Here is a 16190-nt window from a genome sequence, read left to right as displayed (position 1 = left end):
CTGGTTCATTTATCCTGCAGAATTTCCCACATTCTGGATTTGGCTGAGTGTATCTTCACAGAATTACTTCAATGTTCCTGTTTCCCACGTTTTCTGTCAACTGCTACTTGAACCTCAAGGTTCAGTGAGGTTTTTTGTGTTTTCATTCTTGGCGGCTTTTTGGTTTTGTATCTGTTTTGTTTTTGCAAGAGTATGTCACAGGTGGTTGTCCCACTTCTAGGGATGTTAAGATAATTAGGGGGTTCAGGGTATATTAGCCTGACCCCTCCATCATACATTTCCTCAGAAACCCCTCACACAGTGCTGCCCCTCTTAACTCCACCATCTTTCTGTCAGTTGACCAAATCACCGTTTTCATGGCTCACCTCCTCCTGACCTTCATGCATTTTCTCCACAGTCCCCCACCTAGATCTTCCTTCGTCTCTGCTTGTCCGAGTTCTCCCCATACTTGAGGGCTACGATAAAATCTCATCCATTCCTGAAGCCTTTCTTCATCCCTTCTAGTTGAAAACAATTGTGCTCTGAACCTTCACGGCTCTATGTCTATACCATTCTGATGACTCAGAGTCATTTTTGCCTTCAAATACTATTTCATGCTCATCAAATATTTATTAAATTTTATAATAAAAATTATTCCCCAAATCAGTAAGAAATGTAAAAGGAAAAAAAAAGTTTCCACTTCTACACCCTAGCACCCACAAAATTCTCCTGCCCAGACTGTATACTTTTTTTTTTTTTTTGAGACGGAGTCTCGCTCTGTCACCCAGGCTGGAGTGCAGTGGCGCAATCTCGGCTCACTGCAAGCTCCGCCTCCCGGGTTTACGCCATTCTCCTGCCTCAGCCTCCCGAGTAGCTGGGACTACAGGTGCCCGCCACCGCACCCGGCTAATTTTTTGTATTTTTAGTAGAGACAGGGTTTCACCATGGTCTCGATCTCCTGACCTTGTGATCTGCCCGCCTCGGCCTCCCAAAGTGCTGGGATTACAGGTGTGAGCCACAGCGCCCGGCCTGTATACTGTTTGATATGAACCCTTTAGACATTTTTTATAAATATATACAGATTAAATAATTAGGTTTGTTCACATATATTAGCATATATAATTATTGGACTATTAATGTGCTTTCATTTTGATTACTTTATAAAATTTTGCCTTTTTAAAAAATACAATGTTCCAGATCACAATAAATGAAATGTTTAGGTAACTACTTTACCAGGAAAATCTGGACTGCCTGAGTCAGAATAATGAATGAACCCACAGGAATAGGATTCTGAAGATCAGGCAATAGTTGGAATGAAAGACAAAGTGCAACCTTTTAATGTTTTCAAAGAACTCAAAAGCCATGTGGTGCCAATATTCCAAATCAAAATTATCTAGGAAAATTTAAATGAAACACTTAAGTTATTATAATAAGATTAATAAATGTGAAAAGAAGCCAGAGCAGAAAGTGGATGCAGTCCTAGACAGGCTCACCCGGACTGCTTCTCTGTCAAAGTTTAGAAGATCTATGACACTTCTTTCACTGGATCATCTTTCTTTTCAGTTTCTCTACAGGCTATCCAGGCTATAGTAAGCTGAAAGGATAAATGATATTATCTGGAAGTCAGGAAACAGGATTTACAACTGTTATATAGGCTCAAAGACAAGGAAGCAAAGCAATTTGACCCGCATTTATGGAGCACCAACTACGTGCAAAGCAGGGCACTAAGCTTTGTTGGAGACACAAAGGTGACAGAAGTTCTTAAAGTCCTTACAATTTGGTTGTGGTAAATTACTCGAATATAGACTTCTCCATCATTAAAAACATCGTTTGGTTTTTTTTTGAGACAGGGTCTTGCTCTGTTGACCAAGCTGAAGTGCAGTGGCATGTTCATGGCTCACGGCAAGCATCAACCTCCCAGGCTCAAGAGATCCTCCCACCTCAGCCTCCTGAGTAGGTAGGACTTCAGGTGTGCGCCAACCACGCCCAACTAATTTATTTTTATTTTTGTAGAGACAGGGCCTCGCTATGTTGCCCAGACTGGTCTCAAACTCCTGGGCTCAAGCAATCCTACCGCCTTGGCCTTCCAAAGTGTTGGAATTACAGGTGTGAGCCACCACATGAGGCCTCCATCAATATAATTGATTAGCTAAAGAAAAAAGAAAAGATATCTTTGCAAAAATGGATAAGTACAAAACTTGATGTAAATTGTACCAATGAATATGTAAACATACAGTGACAACATTAAACTTATAAAAGTGTAAAACTTAAAAAAAAAAAAAAAGAAAGAAAAGAAGCATCACTTCAGAACAAAGGTATTCCTCTGATTTGGCTCGTCTTCACTTATGGCCAATACCAACAATCTGTATTCAACTGCTACTTCCTCTTGCCTTTTAGGCCCCATTTCCAGCTTTGCAGACACCATGCCACTTGGTTCAACCTCACCTAACGGCTCTGGCCCAGGTGCTGCCAGCACTGCACTGACAGCCTAGAGCAGGAGAGAAAGTGGTTAGACTTCCTGAGAACCATTCAACCACCTACCAGCCCCACTCCCTCCTCTAAGGCTGTGCACTTCTCCAAGATTAGTTACACCCTCTAGATTTCAAAATTCCACTCTAGCCACAACTCTAATTCCAGGGGACTACTAAACTTCATCTCTTACACACTGCCCCACTGTCAGCTCCACCCACTCTTGATCTCAAGTAACAACCCCTCATGGCACTGTCTAAAGCAAAGATAAAAGTCAGTTTTCATCGACTGCTATTGACTTCCTGGAACTCTGCACTGAGAAAGATGCTGAGACCACATGTGGACTCAGTGGGAAAGAACCCTGGGGTGTTGCTGTGGTGGGTAATAATGTGAGTTATGCATTTGCCCTGTGGTTTTAGGATCTTGACAACACAGTTCCTTACCCTCTTTGACTCCAGAGACAAATTCTGTCTTCCACAACAGTAATATCCTAGACCTTTTAGAACTCTTCATAATAAAGTTCTTATCAATTCCAACCTGGTTCTCCTTCATTCTTTTTTTTTTTTTTTTTTTTTTTTTTGAGACGGAGTCTCGCTCTGTCGCCCAGGCTGGAGTGCAGTGGCCGGATCTCAGCTCACTGCAAGCTCCGCCTCCCGGGTTTACGCCATTCTCCTGCCTCAGCCTCCCGAGTAGCTGGGACTACAGGTGCCCGCCACCTTGCCCGGCTAGTTTTTTGTATTTTTTTAGTAGAGACGGGGTTTCACCGGGTTAGCCAGGATGGTCTTGATCTCCTGACCTCGTGATCCGCCCGTCTCGGCCTCCCAAAGTGCTGGGATTACAGGCTTGAGCCACCGCGCCCGGCCTTCCTTCATTCTTTACACAGGCATTTTTCTCAGTCCACCTCACCTGCCTTCCACTCCATCTTCACGAGGGCCTTCAATCACAAAACTCTTCCACCTCACCCCGCACAACCTCTTCCCTGTTTCACTGGATTCCTAGCTTCTCAAGATCTGTGGTCAGTAGTTTAAACTCGTTTTCTCTTACCTCTCTGATTTAATCACCAATTCTGGATCACACCATCATCTATATTCTCTATTTAAGTCTAGCTTTCTTGAGCAAGAGATAGAAGTGCTAACCCCAGGAAACACAAATTCATATTGCTCACCTTCTATCATATCTTTAATCCTGATAATCTATTCTTTTATTCATTTCTGTGGATCTGAAACACAATCCCCAGAACAGTATTTCCATACCATCTTCACTTTCCTCAAACACCTAATTCCATGGTCTCTTTCTCTGTGCACTGTAGGGAGCTCTTGTATATATAAGATATTTGACTTCACTTCAACATCATACTAACCCATGTCCTGTAGAAGTGCCACAGAGCTTAGTGGTTAAGGCCTCAGTTGCTGGAGCAACCAGCCTAGGTTCAACTCCCAATTCTGCCCTTACTGCCTACGTGACCGTTGACAAATTATTTAACCTGAGTCTCAGTTTCCTCATCTTTAAAGTGGCGCTATCATAGTAGTATGTACCTCAGTGTACTGTCGTGAGGAAGAAATAAGTAGCTCTTAGGACAATGCCTGACACTATATAAGTGTTCAATAGATGTTTTCCGTTTCAGCCTTTTAGTATCAAAAGAAGAAACTTTTTGCTTCCTTGCTATAGCAGACCCTTCCACCTCTACTGTTAACAAGCTCCTTCCTACTTCTCTAGAATCCCTTCGTCTATAACATGTTGCAGTTCTCTCTCTACTAACCTCCTTTCCTCTATCGTCCAATATCCTAAGGTTTACTGTGTCTATTAAAAAAGTATTTGCTTGATCCTACCCCCTTATGGCTGAAGTGTCTTTTTCCTTCAGATTCCATACGCTTACAATGCCTCTTCTTCCTGGTCCACATGACCTAGCCTCTGGCTATTGCTCTGACCTCATCTCACATCATCTTATAACCCTTCTCTCACTCCAGCCACAATCCTCTCTTAGGTCCCTTGAACAAGCCAAGCACATTCTAGCTCCGAGGCCTCTGAGTTGCCATGTTCTCCATCTGGGGCTTCTCTCCCCAGTTCCACTACCTTATTTGCCTCTCTCAGTGTTTCACCTCAAAAGTGCTATCCTCAGTGAAGCCATCCCTTAACCACTCAGGTTAAAGAGCCCCTCAATTGTTCTCCATCACACCTCTTGCTTTATTTCCTTCAAAGAACTCTCTCCTCCTGAGAACAGGGACCTTGATATCTCTCTCCTTCCTGAATACCAGAGACTGGCTCCATAAATATTGTTGACTGTATCAGCAAAGGACTTTGCTAGAATCTGTGGAGATACCAAACCAATCAGACACAGATCCTATCAATAGAGTTTATAGCCCATAGTGGGGAAAAGATGGGCCCCAAAGTATCTGCAATATGCAGCAAAAAGTACTCAGAGCCTTCTAACATGCAAGAGAAGAAAGAGAAGGCTTTTGCCTGGGGAGTTCTTAAAAGTCTTGAGAAGGAGGTGGCATCTGAGGTAGACTTTGAAGAGAGGGTAGAATTGATACTCAGAGATGGAAGGAAGGGGTAAAGAGCATTCCTGATGGTGGGCCTTCACTTAGATTTTCTCTTTCCTTTATCCATTATCCTCCATCTATCCCCAATTACAGCCCTTCTTTTCCTTTTCACAAGTCCCACTTTCTCTTCATTGTCACTATCACCCTAATTTGAGTCCTCATCACACATCATGACGCCTGGCAGACCTGATTGGTTTCCATCCCTTAGTTCTTTCCACCTACCAATCATTCCATGTACTGCTGGGGCCTGAGGAGACCCATTGAAGAGCATTCCTTTTCCTCACCCAACTTTTGAACCAATTGAGACGGACAGAGGGTGGCCAGATACATGGGGATCGAAACATCAGCCAGTTGGAGGATGCAACTTAGTTGCGTAGCAGCAAATTGAATCCCAGGATTTCACAGACTTACCTCTGAGTCACAAGCATCACTGGATAGTCAGAGGCCTTCCCTCCTGGGAAACTGCCCATGAAGGGCTGATGGCATGGAGGAGCAGATCTGGGCGAGTGGACCAGAATTAGTGCTCTTAGGAGAGCAGCTGAATTACCTGGTTCGTCTCCTAAACTTGCCAATAAGTCACTCCTCCTTCTCATGGGTGGAGTGTGCAAAGGGATGGAGAGAGGCCAAGAGTACCATTCTAGCTGATGTCCCTTTACATGGACACATAAGGCCACTGAAAATGAGGGTCCCTGCTACCCTATCACCACCTTTCACCCCACCAACTTCCACATTTCTTATCAAATACCCTTTAATTTTGAGTCTCAAGATATGTATGGGTGCTTCTTGCCAAATATATCACAGTAAGTCTATTCGTATGGCTTTGAAGGTCCTCCAAAGTCTCAGCCTACTACTCCAAAATGTCCCCCTGTTCTAGGTTAGCCTCCTGACCATCTCATACATACGCTGTGTTCTTTCCACCTTGACTTTGTGCTCAACCCTCAAAGTTCAGCTGAAATAGCCTTTCCTCAATGAAGACTCCTCTGGCATTCTGAATCACAATCATCACTCTTTTCTTTGATTCCTGGTTAATAAAACACAGTTTTCCAAGTCAATTTGTTTCATGTTATAGTACTCAACTATGTTTAAGCCAGAAACAAAGGGAAAAAAATGAACTAATGTTAGGTCTTTGTCCTCCTCGTCACAGGCACATCAGGGCACACTAATCATGACACTGACACACATGTCCATAGCAAAGAACATGAAGAGAATGATACTACAGCAACCAAAGCCAGACTGTGTCTTGCACATATTAAATACGCTCCACAGGCCCTGCTACAGTGTTGGCCAGTGGAGTACACAGATGGTATTCCACAGATATTTTTATTAACAAATTTGTTCTGGTAGAAATGAACTAGTCTTTTCTATGGCTACTTTGGAGACTTTCTTTTTGGGTAAAAAGAGGATATTCCATTCATTTTCCCCTCATAAACCTAGAAAAAAGATTACCTATGTCAGCTCTAGTGGAAACAGACCTGTAACATATCTGGCTACATATTAGCTAGATATATCAGTTTAGGGATCTCTTCCATCCAGTTCTTTGCAACAGTGATAGAGCATAAGTCAATACATTCCTGGCCAATTTTTCTCAAGTGTGAACCTGACTAGGAGATCACAGACCCAACTTTTTAAAAGCAGAGTTTTTCTGTCTTCTGTGATGAGGGCAAGCCCTAGCCTTTGTTGAGCTTTTTGACCCAGGAAACAATTCCAAACATCACCTTTCATACCATGCTTATTCTTTGCCATGGTGAGCTTTTGGCTCTATATCTCCAATCTATAGGAATTAAATATAAAAGACCCTCCCATACTGAGGCTGCTGGATTTGAGGCATAAATGGCATTCCATTACGATTTCTTGATGCAGCCTACAGAATTAGAGACTTAGAGCCGGAAGGGATCCTAGAAATTCCACTAGTACATCCACATGTGAGGCAGAACCTGTCAGCTGCCTTCATCAACAGAACCTAATTTTGTTCAGGTATGGGGGCAATATGCTCAGGAAAGATGGCCTCTCCCGTGCCCTGTGAAAAGAATAATAATTTGTTTAATCCAATCACAATAAGCCTATTTTCCTTTGCCAGAGATTGCCTTAGGGGTGGACATGTGACCCAGTTCTGGCCAAGGAGCGGGTGCTATTGGGAGCCTCTGGAAAAAAGACCCAGAAGAGATGCCCTGCTTTCTTTCTTCCTGGCTTTTACTGCTGGTATTTAAGAAAATGATCTGAACACACTTGGGAAGTTAGGAAAAATTTTTTAAAAAATGATCCTTGGGGCAGCTGTGGCCACTTTGTACCAACGAGGGGAGAGAAGAGAAATCACCAATATACCAAGGACAACAAAGCAAAAAGATGGAAAGCCTGTAGGTCCTGGATGACCCCAAGACCACCTAGCCCTGGGTATCTTGTTAAGTGTTCATTGCATAAGTCCTCGACATTCACTAAGTGCTCAATAGTTATCTGTTAGATAAAAGAAAAAATACAATGCTATTTTGGCCTTACTATTTGTGCCACTTTTGGTTGAGTACTTTGTTACTTGCTTCTGAAAGCATTCTAACTGACTGAACACATTTGGAAAGAGGTTCCAGGAAGCAAAATGACTTGGCCAAGGTTATACCACAAAGTGGGCAAGTTGAGAGTAGTACTCCAACCTCCAGACTTTAAATCTAGATCACACTGTGTTTTATTTGTGGTGGAGGGCATGAGTCCTAGCCTTCCTCAGGCTGGAGAGGCAGTGTAACACAGTGGTTATGTGCAGTCTTAGAGTTAGGCTTGGCTTAGAATCCTAGCCCTGCCACATACTAGTTGCATCTTCTCTAAGCCTGTTTCCTCCTTTGTAGATCAGGATAATATCATCTATTATGTTAAACTGTTGTGATTATTAACTAAGATAATGAATGAACACTTCTTAGCACAGAGCTGGGCATAAAATTATCGCTCATTAAGTGATAATGTCTTACTGACAGTAGTAATAACAACAAACTTCATTCAACTTGAATCAAGCTGTAACTAAGGAGAAAGAAAGAGAAGCCCTTTCCATTTTAAATAAAAAACAAAACATCACTATTCTGTCCTGACTTTTAAGCACCAATACACAGAATTCAACTTTCCACGTGCTCATGCTTGGTACAGCAGAGTTTTCTGAAATACAGCTGATACCTTCAAAGGACTTCCAATCTGGTATGGGAGATGGATGGACAAGCAATTATCTATCGTGCACAGCAGAGTAAAATGTGCCATGGGAACATAAAGTGAAAGGGGGAAAAAAAAAAGAATTTTAATTGAGAAAAATCTGGAAAGGTCCCAGGGAGGATATGGCATTTGAATTGGCCCTTGAAAGATAATGGAGGACTTTTGGAAAGTGAAAAGGGCAGGGAAAGTATTCTGGGATGAAGAGGCAGCAAAGGCCCAGGAGCTTTAAAGCACATGGCACTTTCAAAAATGGCAAAAAGGCTCAAAAGGAAGAAGGTGTAGGTGATAAGGTTGGGAAGATACCTGGATGCTTTATAAAGTTTACACTTGATTTTGTAAGAAATGGGGAACTGTGGTTCACTTTTGAGAACAAAGTGATATGAAAAGATTTGTGTTTTAGAAAGAAAACTTTAGCAGTTTATGAAATTAGTAACCATAGTTTTCCTTAGCCAAAAAGAAAAAAAAATAAATTAGTAGGACAACCGGGAAAAAATATCAGACATTTTGATTTAAAGGTTCCCATAGAGAAGTGTTATGAATCAGAATGTGGGCTGTCAATGAGGCATATTGGGTTTCCAAATAGCTGCCACAGGCCAACATTCAATAATGTAACCAATGGAAACTATACGACCATATAAAATCAATTTTCTGTGACCTATTTTAGCAACTTCTTTGTACTGACTAATCTTGCTGAAGGGTGAATCATAAATTCAGCAAGAGACCATGTCCTGGTGACCTCACTTGTTCTTAGCCTGCAGGAATATTCCCACCTCTACTGGCTCCAAGGCTTTTGAGAAACATCATAATTGAAAAAGCAGTCATTTTAGTATAAGTCCCAAATTTGGCTTTTTTTTTTTTAAAAAAAGTGAAAGATGGGGAAAAAGGGAACCGAAACAGAGTAACACAAAACCTGGGATAAAGAAACTCTACTGCCATGGTTTTTCTAGCCCTAAAGAAAATCTCTGCTTGAGACCTTCTCCTGAAGTACTTAGAACAAGAAAATACAGGCATAGGGATGGTACCAGGTCAGCAGAGAGTGAAACCGACGGAAACAAAAGCCCAGTTGACCACTGCCCTTGCCAAGCAGATGAAAATGTGAACACAGTCAGGAATGGAAAAGTAAGTTAGATTCTGGCAGTTTGTTGAGTTTCAGAGCTCTGTAGCTAATGCAAAGAATTTCTTTAAAATTTTTTTATTTTAAAAATTGCAACAGCGGTTCACCCAGAAGTAGAGTTACAAGACACACAGAAATCTTTCTGTGTTAAATAATTTCAACCGTACCTATGTTTTCATTACAATTTTTTATTATCTGACTATAGTAATTAGCTTCCACACAACCATGAGTCAGGGTCAGTTCAAATACATCCTAGAATGATATAATTTTGGAGTTGGGAAGGACAATAGAGATAATTTAACCTGCCTCAGTAGGTTTGTAAACCAAACGCAATAGACAGTAAAGTTGTCTATATAAAGCCTCACTTCCTCTATGTGTCTATACTTTGTTATAAGTGTGTGTGTGTATAACCTATATTTCATATATATGTCCACATGTTCACATGACTTTTTATGTTCTTACCTTATGATACGTTTATGTTTAGATTGTAATTCTGAGATGTTAAGACCTTGTTTTCTTTATCCCACAGGGAAGTCCTTGGTGCTTATGATTGTGTCATTACTCAATGAACAAGAACAGATAACAGTGATGCAGAGGGAAAAGGGTTTAGTACAGACACTAGTGAAGAGCATGTCTTTATACAACTAAGACTAGTGCTAAGACTAGAAATCAGCCATTCTTTTTTTTTTTTTTTTTTTTTTCATTTTCTGGAGTTGACTTGTAAGAAATCAGCCATTCTAGTAGTAGGATCAGGGCCCACTCTCAGGGCTGGTTCCCAGTCATACCTTGCTATAGCTACCAAGGGCATAGCAGGCATTGGGATGGCAGTAAGGAGAGGCACTGATCCTGAGGAAGCTTTGGTGTCCACCACCTACCTTGAGGTTCTTCAGAGATAATTGCCTCTGCTGTCACTTTGCCTTAGATCTATTTCTTCCCATCATCACTTTATGATTTAACCCTGAGACAGAACTACTCAATCCTCAGATGATGGAAATGGTGTTAACTATTTAAGATAGGAAAAAAGCCACATCCCATCAACTGGTGGCAACCTTCATCCACTAGCACAGCCGACATTCCTTCTTAAGAAGTCAGAGCTAGGTCTGCCTCTGCCTGAGGCAAGGCAATCTCCAAAGTAAGACAGTTAAAAAATGGGCCAAACACGTGTATACCTATGTAACAAATCTGCACGTTCTGCACATGTATCCCAGAACTTAATGTATAATATATTTTTTTTAAATGGGGCAAAACCCCAAAGCTCTCCCTTCCATGCTTACAAACCCATCGGGGTCGGTTCACTTCAGCTGTTGCCACGCTAACATTAAACAGTATGAAAGGCAAAGTGACTGTCTTCCTTTTGCGGATTCATTGGTCTCCTTAGAAGCTGTGACCGGCTCTGTGTCCGAGTATTTCAGCGAGTAAGTTAAATGTAGGAAACAATTCTTGCTTAGCTGGATTGCTTTGGCGTGCCTCAGTTTTTCTGAACCAGTGATAGAGTTACAAGGCACACATAAATCTTTCTGTGTTAAATAATTTCAGCCATACCTAAGTTGGTTAATTTTAGTTCAGTGAACATTATCGTACTGATCCCCACCAACTACCCCCATAGGGATTTACTGCCAATGAGGTTTTCAAAGTGGAGGGCTGTGGAGACTGAGGACCACTAGCTTCCAAAGTAAGGGCACAGCACCAGCTTAGTGGTTAAGAGCCTGGACTCGGACGAAGACTGCCTAGATCCAAATTGAGGCTCCACTTCTCCCTCACTGTGGGAATTCGAACAAGTTACTTACGCTTCCTGTGCCTCAGTTTCATCATCCTTAAAACAGGACCAATGAAAAACCCATGTCACAGGAGTGTTCTATAAATTAAATAAGCTGCTATCTATAAAGCACTTAAAATTGTCAATGAACAAAGTGTTAGCTGCAACTGCCACTGCCATTATTATTTTTTTTCCCCTCTCTTTCCACCTGGGCTCTCTCACTCACCCTGAGAACAAACACACTGGGTGCTCAGATGTTGGCTTTGACAGTAATAAACAAACTGTTAATCTGGTTCATGTATTCTGCTCTCAGATACCCCTTTCCCATTCTAGGAAAGCAGTGGTCTCCAAATCCAAAGCAATAATCTTCCGTAAAGAAACACAATCAAGGAAGAGAGAAAAGTTGAAAAACGTTATAAAATTATCTCAAATGATTGCCAACATCAGAAAGACTAAAGGGCAAACCACAATGATCTCACCAGGCTTTGTGCTCATCAAACAGCAGTCAGATTCCTGTAAGAAGGGAAATCTTAATTGTGCCAACGCAACTCAGGAGTCTGAAATGGTATCGAAATAGCTCTCCAAGCTCTCCAAGACCAGAGTCACATTCTTCCAATGTTAGGGGCACTTTATAACCCACACACAGTCAGGGAGGGGAAAGTGAACACGGGGAGAGAAAATCAAAAGTGTCTGATTTTCTCTTATCAGGGCAGCTTTTGAGACAAAAGCCTATCTTCATTTTTCAGTATTTACTGCTGCTACAGAGCTTCACAGAGAGGGTGTACAAATGCTTAATGTTGATGTGAAGGTGGAGAAAGGGAGGATGTCAGAAAAGAGGGTGGAGTCATTTTTTCTAGAAAGACACAAACCAGCTAAAGGAGTTAATGTCTTTAATTTATCAGCTTAGTTCTTACCAGGATTACACTCATTTTACATTAAAAAAATTTTCGAGCACATATTTTTGAGCACATGTTCAAAGCACTAAGTTAGATACTGAAGATAAAACAATGGGTAAAATTCTCAGGTGAAAAGTAACTTTAAAAAGAAAGAAAAACAAATGGGTAAGAAACAATCGCTTCCATCAGTGACTATAAACTCTGGTGTGAATGACAATTAAGTAGCTGATCACAAATCAGTATGAGAGAGGGAAAGAATGGTCTATTTCCCATTAACAAACCAGTTAATAACTATGAGAAAGTATACCACAGGAAGGCCAATTCATTTCAAGAAATATTTATTGTGAGGCCCATTTTATAACAAAAAAAAACCTTGAGGTGCTTGTTAGTGTCACTTTGATTCTCACTGATGGATTTCAAATTCAATTTATAATAGTAACAATAATATCATTCAATGTTTACAACTTTTATTAAGTGTTCAAGCATACTGAACATGGTTCTAAGAAGCACTGTAGATGTTTTAACCCATTTAATGACCACAAGAAATTGAGGTCAGTACTACCATTACCTGATACTTTATGTCCAAAAAAAAAAAAAAAAAAAAATTAACATGGGGGTACAGAGTGATTAAGAAACCTGCGCTATGTTATACAACTAGTAAGTACTAAAGCAAAGTTGGAAACTCTAGCAGTCTAGGTTTAGAGTCAGTGTTTCTAACAAATATGCTACTTTGTTTGACCAGAAGGCCTCCTTCAGACCAGGCTTCCCTATTAGCAAAATAGCTGCTACACACTAGCTACCCACAGCCCTCATTATACCTGAGCCCAATTTGCTTTATGTACCCAAAATAGCATTTATCCTCAGAAAGGCTCAAGAGCCTGATTATTCATCACCAATTGAGACAGAAGATGCAGAGGCCCTACCTGATGAAGAAGACCCTCTGACTTGTTACAGGAGGAAGGAAAGGGATGAAGCGGGGTAGGAAGAAGGAGCAGATGAGGGAAGACGCACTTCGATAAGCCTTTAAGCTATTCAAGGTGAGTTCAGAAAAGGAGCTAGGTAAAAAAATGAATATTAACTGGAGAAAACATAACCATGCAGTAATAACACCCGCAAGTAAGAGAATGACTGGGCTGGACACAAAACCTCGTCAAAAGAAACACACTGACAAAATTTTATTTCTTCTGAGGAGCCCCCAGCCTTTCATTAACCCTTGTTAACTAAGAACAGCAGGAGTGGGAGAAAGGAGGATTATGAGTCATTTGAGATACTTTGAATTTGAGGTGCCTGTGGTACATTCCAAAAAAATGCTCACCAGGCAGTTGGAGATGCGAGTCTGCAGCTCAAGGAAGAGGTCTTACCTGACCCCAAATCTCCTGGGTCCTCACCTCCAGCTCTAGCCAAGGTACTGCACTGCCTCCCTCTGCTTTTGGCATATTCCTCAGGAGAAACAATGAGTCTTTCTTCAGTTCGGATTACTAACTTAAAAGGTTTTAAAGTAAATTTTACTCAGAGATCTTGGCTGATTTTGACTAGCAGGCACCTGGATATTGGCACACCCCTCCACGAATGCTTGTGAGAATACCAGCTTGTGAGAATAAGTGATCAACCATGCAATCTAGAACTGCAGCCTGAAAATGGGTGGCCACTGCTTGCCCCTGCCCTTCAACTGATGGGCAATAGGAACATGATTTATCTTGCCTGCTCTCCAGAGAATGCCAGAAAGAAAAGGTGTCAAAAACTTGGCATGCCATTTACCCACATTCGCTATCTCCTGGATGACTAAAAGGTGGCAATAGCTGGGAGCAGTGGCTCACGCCCGTAACCCCAACAGTTTGGGAGGCCTAGGTAGGAGGATTGCTTGAGCCCAGGAGTTTGCGACCAGCCTGGGCAACATAGCAAGACCTTGTCTCTACTAAAAAAAATAATAATAATAATAAATTAGCCAGGCATGATGGTACACGCCTGTAGTCCTAGCTATATGAGGTGGAAGGATTGCATGAGCCTGGGACACTGAGGCTGCAGTGAGCTATAATTTACACCACTGCACTCCAAACTGGGCAACTAAGTGAGACCCTGTTGGAAAAAAATTTAAAAATAAATAAATAAATGGTGGTCAGAATGTATTATATTGATACTTGCAAATGCCATTTGTTACAGTTGACTTTTCAAAATACCACTCAGTTCTCATATTTCAACATAATTTAATATTAAACTTTTTAAAACATGAGAATTAAATAATTATCATGGTCTGTAGAGCACTCAAAGGAGCAGTTCAGGTCTTTAGAGAGCCTAAGGAAGGTTGAGTTCTTGTATTTACAATCAAAACAAGCTAGGAAAAATAAAATTGGAAATATGACACCCTCTTAACTTGGGCTACACCAGGGATTTAGGATGGTTAAGGAGGCTTTGTGATTAAAAACCTAAATGAATGCCAAGAAACCAAAAAAACTACTGAGGTTATTTGCTAATCAGAAGGTGCAACTGCTTGTACATGAGCTCAAGGCAAAGCTATCATTCTGCTAGGCACTGGGCTTACAGCAACTTGTATGTCCCTTAACATCTTTTTTTTTTTTTTTTTTTTTTTTTGAGACAGTCTCCCTCTGTCGCCCAGGCTGGAGTGCAGTGGTGCGGTCTCACTGCAACCTCCACCTCCCAGGTTCAATCGATTTTCATGCCTCAGCCTCCCAAGTAGCTGGGACTACAGGAGCGTGCCACCAAGCCCAGCTAATTTTTGTTCTTAGTAAAGACAGGGTTTTGCCTTGTTGTCCAGACTGGTCTCTGACCTCAAATGATCCGCCTGCCTCAGCCTCCCAAAGTACTGGGATTACAGGCATGAGCCACCATGCCCAGCCATGTCCCTTAATATCTAATCAGTCATCAAGTACTGTGCTTTAAAATATCCTTTTTTTAGCCAGGTGTGGTGGCTCATGCCTGTAATCCCAGCTACTTGGATGGCTGAAATGGAAGGATTGCTTGAGCACAGGAACTCAAGACCAGCCATAGCAACATAGCAAGACCCCATCTCTAAAAAAACCTGAAAAAATTAGCCGGGCCTGCCTGTAGTTCCAGCTACTTGAGAGGCTGATGTTGGAGGATCCCATGAGCCCGAGAGTTTGAGGCTGCAATGAGCTACAATTACACCATCGTATTCCAGCCTGGGAGACAACAAGACCTTGTCTCTAAAAAAACGGATTTTAAAAGAAGAAAAAAAATATATAATGTCCTTTTCTTTTCACTCCCATGGTCACTACCCTTGGTTAGATGTAAGACTGGTGAGAGCCTAGCAGAGAAGACAAGGAATTACAAGTCATGAATTAGAGTGTAAAAAATAAAGGACTTGAAAAGGATGAATTTCAGGAACACTGCATTTCCTTAACAGACATACTAAACTATATCCTTGCCTTGGGTTACACTTATAAGCTAATTTTTATAATAAAAATGTTGAACGCATCAATAGAATACCATGCAATGATAGAAATTGAAGTAATAGGCCGGGCGCGGTGGCTCAAGCCTGTAATCCCAGCACTTTGGGAGGCCGAGGCGGGCGGATCACGAGGTCAGGAGATCGAGACCATCCTGGCTAACACAATGAAACCCCGTCTCCACTAAAAATACAAAAAAATTAGCCGGGCGTGGTGGCGGCGCCTGTAGTCCCAGCTACTCGGGAGGCTGAGGCAGGAGAATGGCGGGAACCCGGGAGGCGGAGCTTGCAGTGAGCCGAGATCGCGCCACTGCACTCCAGCCTGGGCGACAGAGCGAGACTCCGCCTCAAAAAAAAAAAAAAAAAAAAAGAAATTGAAGTAATACTGAAACAGCAGTGAAGTACCAAAAATGGTCTCCCAGTTAATTGAGTAAAAGCCATCTACATTAAAGGTTGAGTAGGGTGACTGAGAGTCATTAGTAACAAAAATTGATAGCCTGTATAAATGAGGTTATCTCAAAGGAAATTCTGGGGAAAATGGAGAGAGAGTTTGTTGTGTCTCACAGAAGAGCAAGTTCATGAGTACGTATTCATGTGCACACATATGTGAATAAAGTATGAGGAGAAAGGAAATTTAAGACCCTCTGCCATGAGGGAGGACCTAACCACCCTCTCCAGCCATTTCCTGTCACTGCTGGCTACAGGGTCCTTTGCTCTACTTGCCAGGGTCTGCTTGCTCTCTTCTGCACGCTCTTCTCCCCATCTTTGTTTACACTGTAACCCTGACCAAGTGCCATGTCCTGTGATGTTCTGTCTGCATCTTAGT

General features: G+C 41.7%; 1 protein-coding gene across 4 annotated transcripts in view; it reads right to left on the bottom strand.

Annotated features, from left to right (window-relative positions):
* PLEKHM3 (pleckstrin homology domain containing M3) overlaps positions 1 to 16190 on the bottom strand; it is a 205454-nt gene that overhangs the window by 162038 nt on the left and 27226 nt on the right. The gene's annotated exons all lie outside the window — the stretch shown is intronic.

This window comes from Macaca thibetana, chromosome 12 (assembly GCF_024542745.1).
Source record: "Macaca thibetana thibetana isolate TM-01 chromosome 12, ASM2454274v1, whole genome shotgun sequence".
Classification (NCBI taxonomy): Eukaryota; Metazoa; Chordata; class Mammalia; order Primates; family Cercopithecidae; genus Macaca; species Macaca thibetana.
This window is presented reverse-complemented; position numbering and strand designations above follow the sequence as displayed.